The sequence below is a fragment of the Micromys minutus genome, assembly GCF_963924665.1.
Source record: "Micromys minutus genome assembly, chromosome: 3".
NCBI classification, from domain to species: domain Eukaryota; kingdom Metazoa; phylum Chordata; class Mammalia; order Rodentia; family Muridae; genus Micromys; species Micromys minutus.
This window is the reverse complement of record NC_137972.1, coordinates 47,697,330-47,712,266: the sequence shown is the minus strand read 5'-3', so window position 1 is coordinate 47,712,266 and position 14,937 is coordinate 47,697,330. Positions and strand designations below refer to the sequence as shown.

The following is a 14,937-nucleotide window of genomic DNA, read 5'->3' as shown; positions in this document are numbered from 1 at the left end:
CTGCTCGTCGTGCTACATGGTACCGATGGAGGGACACTTCCCAGTTTACCCCTGCTGCCCTTAAAAGGTGGGCAGAGACGTTTTGTGTTTTCTTACTCTCTTTTCATTACCCCCCCCCCCACATTTTATCCCTTCCTCAGTGTCCCGATGCCTCAAACTCATGATCTTCCTGCCTCAGCCTCCAGTGTGGGGTTATAGGCAGACTTTTTATTTTTTAAGCTGCTAACAGTGAAAGAGAAACCCATGCGTTTTCTTTTTAGTGAGTTAATAGTCAGAGGAATGAGCCATATTTAAGGTTCACCAGTAGAAGACTGTACTGTAAAGTTATACAGTGAGTTGCTGCCCCCTCCACAATAGCTTCCTACTTCTTAACTGGTAAGGGAAGAAAAATACCAATTTTCCCAGATTATCAAAGTAGCATAATCATGTCAGGGTCCCCAACTTTCTGTTGTCTTACTTACACAGGTTGCATGATGTACCCATTACAATTACCTATGGCCAACTACTAACAGCAAATAGCTGGTCACTGCCTTTGATGCCTAGACAGGTACTTCTTTTGAAATTCTCTAAGAGAGACAATGAGAGCATTGGAGCTAGGGGATTAATTCTACGTATTGATTACTAAAGAGCCAAATTAATATTTTAAATATTTATTTCTTCATTACCTGCTTAAAAATTTCCCACAGACTGCAAGACCCGTGTCTGTCCATTACCTCTTTATGCTTAGGACAGAACTTGTCTTAAACATTAGGTTTCTTTTCCTCTAGCTGTTTGCATAAGTATTCTCTACCCAATTTCTTAATAACGTTGTGATATCCGTACATCAGATTTACCTGCAGTAACCCGATTCTCCTCTGGATTGTCTTGAAGGGCTTTTCTGGGTACCAGGGACAGAGAGCTGTCTTCCAGAGGAGGTTGTTATATCATTGAGGCAGCAAGGTCTGCTCTTGGAAGAAGAAAGAAATAGAAACAAGATAGGGAGAGATAAACGTGATGGAGTGCTACTGAGCAGTTATTTCTGCAGAGAGGTAGTCATTAAAAATTCCCTCCAGTCATGCTGTGACACTTTCAATAGAACTGCAGTTCCAGCTCCTGAAACATTGTACTTGTCTTTCATCTACAAAATGAAGCTGTGATTAGCCTCTTTAAAGCGTCTATATAAGCATATATGATTGTGTGTCCTATTGACGGCACTGAGTTCCTTTCTAATTAATTTAATGACTTCATCAGATCATACTCAATACATCTCTGCTTACTGATTTTCATTGTGTTGGTCATTTGTCCAGCCTTCCTCCAATCAGTCTATAAAATATTGATCCAGCACTTGTTATTTGACAGGTACTGAAAATAAATATATGTAAATATATATGAATAAAATAAACGTAAAGGATTATGCCTGCTAAAAGGATTAAAAGTTTGACTAAGTGTTATCAAAGAAAATCAGCACCATTTGCTGAGAGAATTCAACCCAGAAGTGGATGCTTTTGCCTTAGGAAGAACAGTCAGTGAAGACTTACTTGCCAGAGGGAAAGACAGACCTACAGAAACTTTAATCTTAGGGCTCTGGAGGCACAGGTGGGCCAGATGTCTGTCAGTTCCAGGATAACCAGAGCTATGTAGAGAGAGCCTGTCTCAACAGAACAAAACAAGAGCAAATTATCCAAGGGGGAAGGAACCAACTTGGGTGAAGTACCTAGAAGGAAGCAGGGGATGTGGAGGGCTCTGGGCCTTCCTCTTCCACGTGTTCCTTTGATAGAGTGGTTTATGTCAGCCATGGAGAACAGTTTCTCCAATCTTCATCCCAGCCTTACCCAGTGCCACAGTGTGGGAAACAGTAGATGTTCAAAGTGGAGGCCCATGGGAAGGATTTCCCAGCACCCCAGCTTTATGGTGTTGCGAACAGAGATATGTTGGCAACTATGGTAGGTGCTTTTTGAGTTTTGTTACTTTTTTGGATGACCTAAGGATTTCATAAATATTCAAAGCAGATTATTGGAATTTGTAGTGACAAGCAAGTTTTATTCAGCAAGTAAAGGGATATTTTGTTCTTTAGTTTTTTTCCTGCCCTCTCTAGAGATGACGTATACAGTATATAATAATAGGACTATATCTAAAATGTACAATTTTTTAAATTTGGCATGGATGGGTGTCTTGCTTGCATGTGTGGTCAGGCACCACTTGAATGTCTGGTACCCATGGAGGCCAGAGAAGGTTGTCAGATCCCCTGAGGCTAGAGTTACAGATGGATGTGACTTCAACTTTGTTGGTGTTGAGAATCAAACCTGGGTCCTTTGGAAGAGCCGCTAGAGCTCTTAACTGCTAAGCCACCTCTTCAGCCTCTCTCTATAGTGTATTGTATATTGATGGTTTCAGTGCTGAACTCTGTGGGTGCCCTTCTGCAAACAGAGTTTTAAGCCAGACCCGTGAAGAGTCTCATTGACTTATTTGCTTTGGAAAGGATTCTTGACACCAGTATTTTAGGATCTGTTCTTTTTCTTTCTTTTTCTATGTAAGGGTATAATGTAAGTAGAAGGTACCCTGAGTGCTTTTGATCCAGACGTTGATTTGAGAGCCATTTACTGGGTGTTTTTAGATGAGCCGGATAAGTCCGACATTGTGTGCAAAAGGTAGTCATTGGTAGGGTCCCTATAGCTTATGACACACAGTAAACACTCAGATGCTATTGACTGGCTGAGGAGTTCATTAAAAAGAGCGATGACTTTCAGGAGAAAGGGGCATTCTTTGGGGATAGTGATTATTTAATCTCTAAATAAAATAAGAATCCTGAGCTTTGATAAAGGTGTAACTTTGCTTTTCTTGAGATACAGTTTAGACAGGGTAACAAGTGAAGACTCTTATCGCTTCTTTAGTGATTGGATTTTTCCTACTGCCAGGATCCGAGTTTAGCTCCGTAGGAAAAGGTAGCTGTCACGTGGATCCTTGACTGTTTTAAATTCCATTTTAGCTAAGGCCTATTTTTGAAAGGTCACCAAGCTTTCTGATGACTCTAGTTGATTTACTGCAATTCAGGACAAGGAGAAATAACTCTTATTTGAAATGAATTGGTAGGCAGGTAATAATTTTATTTTGCTTTTTTTGTTTGTTTTATCCACCCGACATTTTTAAATGTATTTTTCAAGTAAATGTTGAATGTTTGTGCACACATGCATATACAAATGTGCACAAACTCAGGACATTGTAAATATAAATTGAATAAATGAATCGATGAACTTGCTGACAAGATTTACTTTTTATTTGTGAAGTGGGAGAGATGGCTCAGAAATTAAGGGTGCATACTTTTCTGGCAGAAGATTTAAGTTTGTCTCCTAGCACTCACATCAAGTGGTCCCCAGATGTCTGTAACTTCAGCTATAGGGAATCCAATAACTTCTTCCTTCTTATGGTCATCTACATTTGTGTGTGTGTGTGTGTGTGTGTGTGTGTGTGTGTGTGTGTGCCATAAACATTCGTATACATAATATGAATAAATTGTTACTTTTATTTGTGTGTAATTGTGTAGGTGTATATACCCATGTGTGCACATATATGCAGAAGTCACAAAATGGCATTGGGTGCTATCCTCTATTACTGTATATTCCTTTTGAGACAAAGATGCTTCTTAAATCTGAGGCTTGCGTTTTCCCATTAATGCTGAAAGAGATCCTCCTGTCTCCATGGTCCTTGGAGCACCAATCACAGCAGTCCAGAAGTTACTGGGCTTCTTAGCTTGGTGCTGGGACACAAACCCATGTCCTCATGATTGTACATCAAGCACCCTTTAAAATAATATTAAAGACTGTATTTAATCTCCCCATGTGTCTATCTGTCCCTCTGGGTGTTTGCATGCATGCGTTTGCATGTCAGAACACACATGTGCAGGTAAGAGGAAAATTTCAGAGAGCCATGTTTCATCTTCTGCCTTGTTTCTTGTTCTGCATAGTGAACTCCAGACAAGCTGGTCTACGAACTTCAGGCCACTTCTGTCTGTGCTTCCCATCTTCCCCTAGTGGTGCTAGAAATACAGATGTCTGCCATTATATCTGGATTTTCATGTGGCTTCAGGAATTGAACTTATGTCATCAAGTTTGGGTAGCAAACACTTTTTTTTTTTTTTTTAAAGTCAATGTCTTACTCTGTAACCCTGGCTGGCCAGGATGGAACTGACAAGGTAGACCAGGCTGGCCTTGAATTCACAAGATCCTCCTAGGTTCTGGAATTAAAGGTGTGTAACAGTACATCCGGCTTTTGAGGTTTCACTCACTGAGCTATGTCCTCTATTATCCAGTCTTCTCTCCAGCCCCTAAAGCATTTATGGTTTCATTTCAAGAAATTTCTGACCATCAAACCATGGGCTATTCATTTTAGTAGACATGGTGGGCTCACCAGAGCCATTTACTGAATCATTAATTTCGTGATGACTTGCGAGATGACTTTTTGTATTGGGGATATTTGCATAGGTGACATGTAGATGACGACACATGTGCACCTTCAACTCGACCATCCGTCTAGTCCTGTGTCCAAGAAGTTTCTCTGAGAGCATGGGCACCATCAAAATCTTCTTAAGATACCACAGATGAAATATACACATGTCCTTTAACAGGAATTTTATTTAAACATGTATGGAAATAATTAAAGGGAAAAGTCAGACCATGCTGTTGGCTGAACCGACCAGGGAAACATTTGGTGTTGTGTTGTGTTGTGTTGTAGTGTCTAGAATTGACCCCATGACTTTTATGGTCAATATTTCAGAGCCATTGGAAGAGATTAGCTTTTTTGTAGATAGTCATTAATAAATCACATGTAAGCTAGTATCCAAGTCTGCCTGGATCCTCTGAAAATGCAACCCCACACAGAGCTTCATATGCTAAGGCTTACCTCTTTTTTTCTGTCTTGCATCTCTTTCTTGATACTTTCTCTCACTCTTTTCTGTTCCCTTGGCTAGGTAGGTCAGCGCTGACCCAAAATAGGCGCTGCTGACCACAGTCAGAACTGTACAGGATATTTTCCTATTGATTTTTTTTATGGGACAACGGTGATGATGAACATGTTGGCTGTATTACCTCTTTCCTGTCTTAAGTCAGCAACAAGACAGCCAATTATCTCTTCTTTGACTGGTGAGGAAACCGGAGTAGAGAAAGTTTAGTGCATTTATACCAGTAAATGGTGGGATCTAAACATGGATTTTTTTGAATACTGAGAATGAACCTGTGTGTGGCAGCTTCATAAGAGGAGAGGTGCAGCTTCTCAGTGATCTTCTTACAGTACTAAGAAGAGTTCCTGCATGTAGAAATAGCCTAGTGACTATTCACCAGGGTTGTGGTGCAATTTAATTTTTGCCTTCTTTCTATTTACTGACCACTAGCTTTACCAAAAAACGAGGGACCTTTCTTAGCTTTTGTCTAACTTGGCACCATCTTTCTTAACTTCATTGGGCTATTATAACCTCCCACTGGGACCACTAGTAGCATCTATTGCCTATCTTTTCATTGGTTCTTCACATAGCAACCAGATATAAAATCTCACTGAGAGCTCATCAGTCACTGACAACCTCTTGGTGTTTTTCTCTCACCAGGGACTAAATCAGTGACCCCTTTCACCGGCTTGACAGATCCGGCATGGTCTGACCTGGCCACCACTTGGGCTTTATACACACCACACTTGTCCCTCATTCTAGGATCAGCAACTTTTCCTGCTAATTCTCCCACTTTGGACTTTTACATCTGTTGTCACTAAATTGAAGACTCTTCTTCATCCCCTCCCCAGCTCCAGCCTCAGCTCAGATTCTCGCCTAGGGAAAGCCCATCTGACCTCACCTGTTTTCATATCATGAAGCTTCCGAATGAGCAATCATGGACCAACATGATTATTTAGGATGGTCTCCCACTGGACTATAAAATCTTAGAAATGTGTACAGTACTTCAATTAGTGTAGCTATTCAGTGAGTATTTATCAAGCAGGAGAGTTGAAGAAAGAATAAATGAACAAGGAACACACAGAGTTTCTTTGGCTAAAATCCCTTGTTGAATATTTTCTATTATTGAAGGCTCATTTACAAAATATAATTTCATTACATCGTAGCATTATGATGTGTGGAAAGAGCAAGCTTTTTATTCATTTAATTTAGAGAAAGGCAAAGTCACTTGCCCAGGGGACACACAGCTAGTCAGTGTCAGATGTCTTTGTCGTGACCTTTGAATTGTTACAGGGAGAACCTTGCTCTTTTCAGAACTGTCAGGTAGCTCTGCTGTGCTCACTCAGCCTGTAGCATAAATATTTGATAACATTGATGTTGTCATGTCTGCATTTTAAAGTGTTTTCTCTTTGAGCACATATATTGCTGTTTTTGTTTTTTTTTTTTTTGTTTGTTTGTTTGTTTGTTTTTCCTTTCTTGTATACCGATGTATTCACAATTGGTCAGATGCCAGTCTAAAATACACAGATGATTGGTCTAAAGACTTGTGTGTCCTAAAGGAGACTGGCAACAGTAGAAGCAGCTGTGTGTTCCCTCCACCAGGCTGAGGTCAGCACAGGCCTCTTTCTACTCCTGGGGTAGATGTAAGGGTGGGGAAAAAGCTGTGTGATCAATAGCCTATTAGTTGTAGGAGGTGCTCTTTGTCCAGCAACCAAAACTGTGTGTATAGTTTAAAATAGACAAAGATTCATGCTAGGCTGATATATTCCAGCTGAAATGGCAGTTACTCTCCTAGATAGCCTTCCTTGCCCGCTTCTATGAGTCTCTTAAGTGTTAAAAATCCTCCAGTATGTGACTTCCTTCTCCTTTCAAGTTCTCTGATGACATATGTCCCCTGCAAGCATGCGTCCCCCTGCAAGCCTGAACTGGTGCCCAAGCTGGGGAAGGTCCAGTCAGAATTGCCAGAGCTTGCCTGGCTGCTGTGTTCATTTCTGGCCTGGCCTGGCTCAAGGAGTGTCCCCCGCCCCCCAGTGCAGAGCAAGGAGTGCTTTGCCCCTCAGGTGCCATAGGTACTGGATTAAGCAGGTCTGCTATTGCAGACAGACACCAGGCTCCATTCTAGCGTAGAGCTGTGTTTGGATTGGAGTTTCCAGGGCCTTATCAGGAGCCACCCCTAGTGACACAGCCAGTGCCAGAAGTAACTTTGACTTTCACTCTTCGCCAAGGGCTTGCAGAACACCTTAAAGGAAAAAAGATGGAGGCGCTTAGATTTGAGATGCTCATTCCCTGCTCCTTTGAAAGCTTGTATCTGTAAGTGAAGTTTTATTCTGGAAATAATTCTGGGACCACTTAACAGCAGCATATCATTCTCTGATGCAGAAAGGAAGGCTTGGGAATTAGAAATACTGGCTGGGACTTTGCAACTGTGGTTTTAATCAGCGCAGCTCTAACCTCTTGTGACTGGGTGATGAGGGGCAGGAGCTCATTTGGGGAGGAGGGATCAAACGGAGCCTTCTCATTTAAAATGGAGTTTGGGTCATTGATAATGACAGGGGGAAAATCCTGAGTTTAAAAGATGGGTTAGGGCAGAGCTTGATGCATAGTTATGAAATAGATCACAGTCCAGTTTTCTTATGAATAAAAAGGCATTTTCTTTAGGAAGATTTATGCTCAGTGTCATATTTCCCCAAACTGCCCTGCTGTAAATACTGTAGATGTCTCCCTCTCTCTCCCCCATCTCTCTCTCTCTCTCTCTCTCTCTCTCTCTCTCTCTCTCTCTCTCTCTCTGTGTGTGTGTGTGTGTGTGTGTGTTTGTTTGTATGTGGGGGCTAATTTCATGACCATAGAATAGTAGCAGTAGCATTGTAAAAAACGGTCCAATATGTATTTTTGTGATTTCATTTATTTTTCTTGATGGCAAGATCAAAACATTCAGACATCAGCATGGCCTCCCTGTCATAGACATGCTGAACAAGGTGAAGTGGCAGTTTCACGGGAGTAGCAAATGGAGACAGACTAAGTAGATAAGACCCCTTCCCCAACCGGCACCTACTTTTGATATTACTCCCTCAGATAGGAAACAATACTGAAAGCTGGGTCTCCAAGCGAGCCAATGCTCAAGCAGATTAACTTATGCAAAAGCCACTTCTGGAGCTTAATGATTACTTACCAGTGTTCCTGGGTCAGGAGAGGGGCTCTGACTAAGTCAGAGAAGCTATTTGTTCCATGGCTGGTGAAGGTGTGCTCTGAGACAGAAGAAGAGTGGAAAAATACTAGATGTAGCAGAACTATTTTTAGAATTTGATTCTTAAAAATGAATTTCCCCAAAACTGAAGTGCGGGCTAACAGTCCGTCCTTTGCAGTTGATGGGTCTTTAAGCGGGCCTGTAAAGGGTCCTTCTGAAAATCGTTTCTATTTCTGCTCACGTTTGCTTTTATAGATACCTTGTACATTTTCATCCCACGTGTCATTAAAACAGCTAATTATTCATCTTTCTAAAATGATAGAGCATTTTATGAACAAAGTACATATAATTATGCATTTGAAATACCATTATGCTGAAATTTTTAAAAATAAATCTCTGCCTTATAAATCAGATAATAGTTGGGAAGACAGTGCCTGCTTTTTTGTGAATCATGCCCTGCAGGAATGTACCTACAACCCACAAATGTTTTTACTTCTGATTTTCAGCAAGCTAAGGGATGAAACCAAATCAAACTTACCTTGCAGATGCAGCATTAGGACAGACCTGAATTTGTCCCCAAATTAATTCTTAATTTAAAATATTTCCCTAGTTAAATACAATATTTGTCCCAAGAATATGCATCCCTCCAAACTCTCTGAATGAATTTTCTAGCATATGTCTTTGACAAAACTTGTGTGCTGAGCTGTTTTCCATTAACTTTTTTCCTGCCTGGGAATTAATTGTGTATTTCTTGCCAGGAAAGCAAGTGAGCATCACAGCAGAAAGGAGCATTCTAGACTTTTGTCTGTTTTGAAAATAACCCAAGAGCTTTCACTATTTTGGGGCTATTAAGATGTTCAACAAATGTGTTTTTCTGGGATTACAGTGTTGAGCTGGGGAGATGGCTCAGTGGGTAGACATGGAAGCCTATGGGTCAGCTAGCGAGGCATGTACAGAAGTGAAAAGACCCTGTCTCAAGCAAGGCAGGAAGTAAGCACTGATCCCCATCCTCGTTCTCTGCCCCTGACTCTCATGCCATGATACTCATGTGCCTATACTCCAACACAGAAACATGTACAAATCATACACACACATCACACACACATGCACGTGTATACACACACCATGTAAAATAACTTGCCGTGTCTTTTAAGCACTGTCCAGATAGTCTGTGAGCTCTGTTCTTAGACTTAGCATTTAACTGTCTTAAGACAATTTTACAGCAGCTACATGTCAAAAAGCCCTCTTCCATTGCCATTTTGCACATGGAAAAACTAAACTTTCTGTAAGTACAAACCCTGCTGAGGTCTTACAGCTAGAGTGTGACAGAGCTCAGACTGGACTCCAGGCATGCTGGAGCCAGAGCTTGTTCTTTTATCTGTCTTATTTGCCATACTGTCACTGGAAATGACAAGTAACCTGGTCTATTCCTCTGGTTTTATGCTGAGTGAGTCACTCCCTGTTTCTTTCTCTGAATTACCAATAACTAACAGTGATGATCATTGAATGGGTTGTGGTTCGTCTGGATGCTGCAATATTATATATATATATATATATATATATATATAATTTGTCAGATGTATTTCTCTATGTCTAATTCACAGTTGGCAATATGGCACCTATGGGGGGGGGAGTCGTTGCATAGATTCACTGATGGTAAGAATTATCTCCAACCTGAAATGGAGAGGTTAATTCTGTGAATGAAAGAAACATTGGTGATCCTAGATCACTAGGTGACTCAGTCATATTTATCCTTGGCCCAAAGGTCCATGAGGTTGAATGTTTGTTAGAAGAGAGATACCAAATTTGCTCAAACACTTGTCTGCATGCTGGAAAGTGTACAGAATGAAGAAAACATGATTGCTTCTGCTGTCAATGGAACCAACTTCCCTAGGTCTAAAAGGGTCCAATACCACTTGACTTTGAAGTCTCTGCTCATCCTCATGGTCCTGATTCCCACTGTAACTCCAGCCAGCACAGCCACATTACTGGAGACTCCATGGCAGATGGCTCAAGGGCAAGTGTCTATTCAGTTTCTGGAACTACCACCTGACATTCCTTCTTAAGCATCATTGCCAGGTTTAGGCATGTAGCTACTGTGGCTCATGGAAATCTAGGTAGCACTGGTAGCAGTGTGACTAGCCAAAGCCAGAAGGGAGGACAGGCTAAACATCCTCAACATAAAAATCTGCAGTGCTTTGAAATCCAAAGCTTTTAGAGCCCTGTTAAGTTGTGAGGGAAAATTCACACTTGACTTCTAACAAATTGCCTCAAAAATGGGTTTAGCTAAAACTATTATACAAGATGACCTCTAGTCTATATGTGTGAGCAGTACATGAATGGATTTCATGTGTATAGTTGGTTCTGCCCTCAAGGCTTCTCATTACATGTGTGTAAATGTTAATTTCACAGATTTGGATGACACTCATGTCCCGTTCAAGCACATTCAGTAAGGGATGAATGACCTCCACATTATGTGAATTTTCTTGAGCTAAATGTTGATTTTCCTTTTAGAGAGCTACTAAGATTTCTTGTAAAATGCAGTATCCATATGTTCACTTGTTTGCACGCAACTATCTAATTGGCTAGATTTCATATGTGAGAAAGAATCTGCAGTTTTCCTGAGATTGGCTGATGTCATGCAGTGCACACAGACACAAGACACACAGACACACTTTAAGTCCGGTGGATTTTTTCCCGGTAGACTTCTAAACTTCACGTTTGTTTTGTTTGTTCATTTGTTTGAGCCGAGTAATATTCCATATTTTTTTCCAGTTCTAATCCTGTCATAGAGTCTTTGATTTTGGTAGTGGACAAATGCATAAATTATAGTCTATACTGAAGTTGTAAAATTTAATGTGAAGCTTCACAGCTTCTATTCTGAATGCTTATTCTAACTGGACAGATGTTCAGTGAGTTATTATAGATTTGAATCTGGTTAAGTTTTGGTATGTGAAATTCTTATTTTCTAATTGTGGAATTCTAAGATATATCAAACAATCTTAAACTAGAGTAGAGATGGACCAGCCTTTCTGAACCAGTGTTTAGGGGTAGTTCAGAGTTACACAGACTTCAGGGTCGGCTTGATCTCTTAAATGCCTTATGGACACAATGCCCTTTCTTTTATTCTTTGTTTCCTGCAGCTACTGGTACTGTTTTTGTTTTGTTTTGTTTTTTACTTCACATTGCTGGTTGTAGTCTGAGATAGATGTACAAAACTCGCCGTTCGTCGCTTCCTGGCAGGGTTCTAGTTTTCAAGGAGGGTTACCTTACTGCCATAGTTGCAGTCAGAAATGGAACCCACTGTAGGCCCCTTTCTTACCCTGTGTACAGAGGACAGAAGGGCTGACTAGCCAGACCTGCTATGTGCATCCATGAGCTGAAAGGAAGGGAAGGAAGGGACATTGGCTTTACAAGGTGAAGTTGGTGTTCACACAGGGTACTGAGTGGGCCATGCATAATGGGAGGGCACAGTAAGCCTTGACAGTAGCCTGTGAGGTTGCCTCCCTACTGCGTTGGGTCCACTCGTTCACCAGCCTGTGTATGATAATGTGCACTTCCATCTGCTTTTCAGTCTGGTGCTATGAACTCTGGGTCTTGGTGGATATATTCTAAGCATGCAGAGATTGTTAAACTATTGCAACCTGAAGCTTTCAATATTCTTTAATCCAGTACAATGTTGTCTAGACAAGAGACAACTTACTTTGTGACTGTGGAATTATGTGAGTAGATATAGAATAACTTTATGCCTTTAAAAAAGTTCTTTTTATGTTTTGTTCTTTTCTTCAAGACTGGGTTTGTCTATCTAGCTTTGGCTTTAGAACTCACCCTGTAGACCAGGCTGGCCTCAAACTTATAGAGATCCTCCTGCCTCTGCCTCCCAAGAGCTGAGATTAAAGGTATGTACTATCACTACCTGACTAAAAAGTTCTTGCTCATAGCTTGGTATGAGCGAGAATCCACACTGGACAGAGTGAACAAGAATTGAAGAGTGTGGGACTGAGATGTTTTCAAGATTAAGAGTGTTCTTACAGAATACCCGAGTTTCAAGAATATAAGTCAGGGAGCTCACAATCATTTCTAACTCTCTGAGGATACCTAACACATTTGGCCTCCACTTAGTAGTGTTGTACAGGAATTTCATCTCATAGGGTAGGCCTTAATTCCAATTTAAAAAGTGGTGGATTACTCTAATAACGTGGCATCACTATTATCCCAGTGGCCTGACTTGTAGGCAGGTCTCTGCTATAGTTCACGGGGTTTACAGCTGATGGAGAATGGTTATTTTCTTCTCTGGTAGCATATGTAACACTGCCCAGCATTAATGCCACTCAGAGAGGGGAAAACCACCAGCTGATTACTATTAACCTCTCCAGTCTTAATGACATGAATACACACTGTCTTTGGCAATAGGGCTTTACTGTCAGGTTGTGAAGTATTACCGATCAGATTCACAATAGACTATAGTGTTGGGGGGGGGGCATCTGTGGAACCCCTTTGGCCAATAACTAAGAAAGATATAGCCCAGTCTTGGTACTGGCAAGAAAAATGAAATTCACAATAAGTGAATAGAGTTAGAAACAATCACCCTTAGTGAGGTTTAGCGAGCACCCAAAAGACAAACATTGTATTCTTTCTCTTACTTGTAGATGTTAGCCTTAAAGCTTCAAATTAAGTGTGTATCATTCAGAGCATCCATGGAGATCAGGAAGAGAGTAAAATATCAGTAGTTGAGGCATCTTCCAAAGAAGGGGAAATAGAATATAGTGTTATGAAGGGACGAAGAGTGAATTCATTAATAAGTGAATAAGTGGGAAGTGCTTGGGGAGGCAGATCAGGGTGTGTGGCGTCTCATTAATAAAAGACTGGCAGTCCCATTTGAAGAATATAGAAGCACTTGTGAAGCAGTATAGAACCCAACCTCAACCCAGTCTGGTCTTGAAGTGCCTGGAAGAGCATCATTTCTGTGTTAATTGTAAAGGTCTCTAAACATGGGTATTCTTAAGTGGCTGCTAAAGCTTAAGGAATACAATATTTGGACTCAGGAATATGTCCAGTAAGATAGAACCCTGTCCATTAGCCCTTTACTGTCATAGAGGAGGAAGCTTTGAAAACTACAAATGTGAATTCATCAAAATGGGTGGGAACAGAGGCCTCTCGAAGGGTCCATACCTTGTTTGTATGCATTCCACCTGCTGCAATGAACAAATTAACATTTACTCACGAGGTCCCTACAGTGTCTCGGGATAGCTTTGGGTAACACTCAGAAAGGCTGAATGGCTCATTAAAGCTCACATTCCTCAGCAGTGGCTGAAGGAGAACCTGAGTTTATTTTGTGGTCCTCTTCCTTGACTAGTATGGAGCAAGTCCCACACTTGGGAACTTGTTCAGCTACAGAGTCAGGGACTCGCGGCCATGCCTGTGGGCTTATCTATCTGAGAGAGAGGGGTACATCGTCCCATGTATCACTCAATCAGAATCTAGCAGTCCAGATAATTGACATCCTGCAGGCATCTGGCCAGGGCTTTCCCTATGGGGTGGGGAGCTAGGTGTCCACAGCATCTAGCAATAGCTACTGAATCAATGAACTTCACATAATCAGGTTAAAAGGAATCATACTCACAGAATTAGGATTATCTAGCTAGAGCTCAGGTTCATGGGCCCAGGGATGAGCTCAGTCAGCAATTAAAATTAGACACATTGGACATCTCTCCATGTATGTCATCACTGGCTTTGTCAGTAAGTCCTCATTTTTAAAAGCAGTCATTCTAGCCACTTGGAATATTCCTTACATAAACTTCCATTCCTTATGAACTCTTACACAGCTTTCACACACTGGGCTCCCTTGTCTTGCAAATGGAGTAAAATCTAGTTGTTTGTGTCTTTGTCCATAAGGTGACAATTATAGATTCAATTATTTCTAAGAGAAGTAGACACTCCAAAGATGGTAAGCCAGGCTGAGAATCCTAGAGGGTGTGTGTGTGTGTGTGTGTGTGTGTGTGTATTCATGTGTGTGCACATGCACATGTACATGCGCACATAGTTAAGTAACCTCAAATGCTTCTGTTGCACTACCCCCTTTAGAAGCCTTTGTTAAGCTGTCAATTAGCTGAGCTTTACTCTGTTTATATAAATATAAAAAAAGCTTGATATTGTTTCTTTTATATGGTTTCCCTGTATTTGTACTGTTCAATTGTATAGGTCAGAATTATTTTTTTCCTGATAGACTATTATAGAAGACACTTTAAATGATGTTGTTATTGTGGTTAAAGTATGAAGTGGGCTTGCTAACTAGTCATTTTAATTTGTCTCTGGGATGCTTTACTATTAATTGAAAGGATTTTCCCCCTGGTATTGCAGCCAGTGACTCTTCTTGTTCAGTTAATTAGCACGATTATGCCACAGCTCCTTTTGCTCCTGCACAAAGGTTTGCTCTTGTTTTTATCAAAAGGATCATTCTCTCTGAGAATGTTGGGACCTGACAGGCTCTGAATAGTAAGACCACTTACTTATTTTTAAGTAGCCACCTCCAATCTTTCTTGGCTTAGGAAAGTACATTTGAGCTTTGAAGACATACTCCAAAATGGGAAATACATTTTCTTTAGATGCTCTTTTTAGCAGATTCCATGCTACCGAATTGTGGCTTTAGGTTAACAGAACAATTGCTAGGGGACATTTTGGTGGTGTGGATGAGCATACAATGTAAGATAGTAAGTGAAGTATAAATACCGTTTGCCCATCGTTCCCTGTGTGTCTGTAGGGAATCCTGTGGAAAACAGAAGAAAGATGTTTTATGTTTCGGGCTGCTGAAGACACCCAGGAGAGCTGATATCCTGGATTA

The 14,937-nt window shown here is 40.9% G+C and overlaps 1 protein-coding gene across 8 annotated transcripts in view; it reads left to right on the top strand.

The window, feature by feature from the left end:
* MITF (melanocyte inducing transcription factor) overlaps positions 1-14,937 on the top strand; it is a 200,823-nt gene that overhangs the window by 105,284 nt on the left and 80,602 nt on the right. The window lies entirely within an intron of this gene.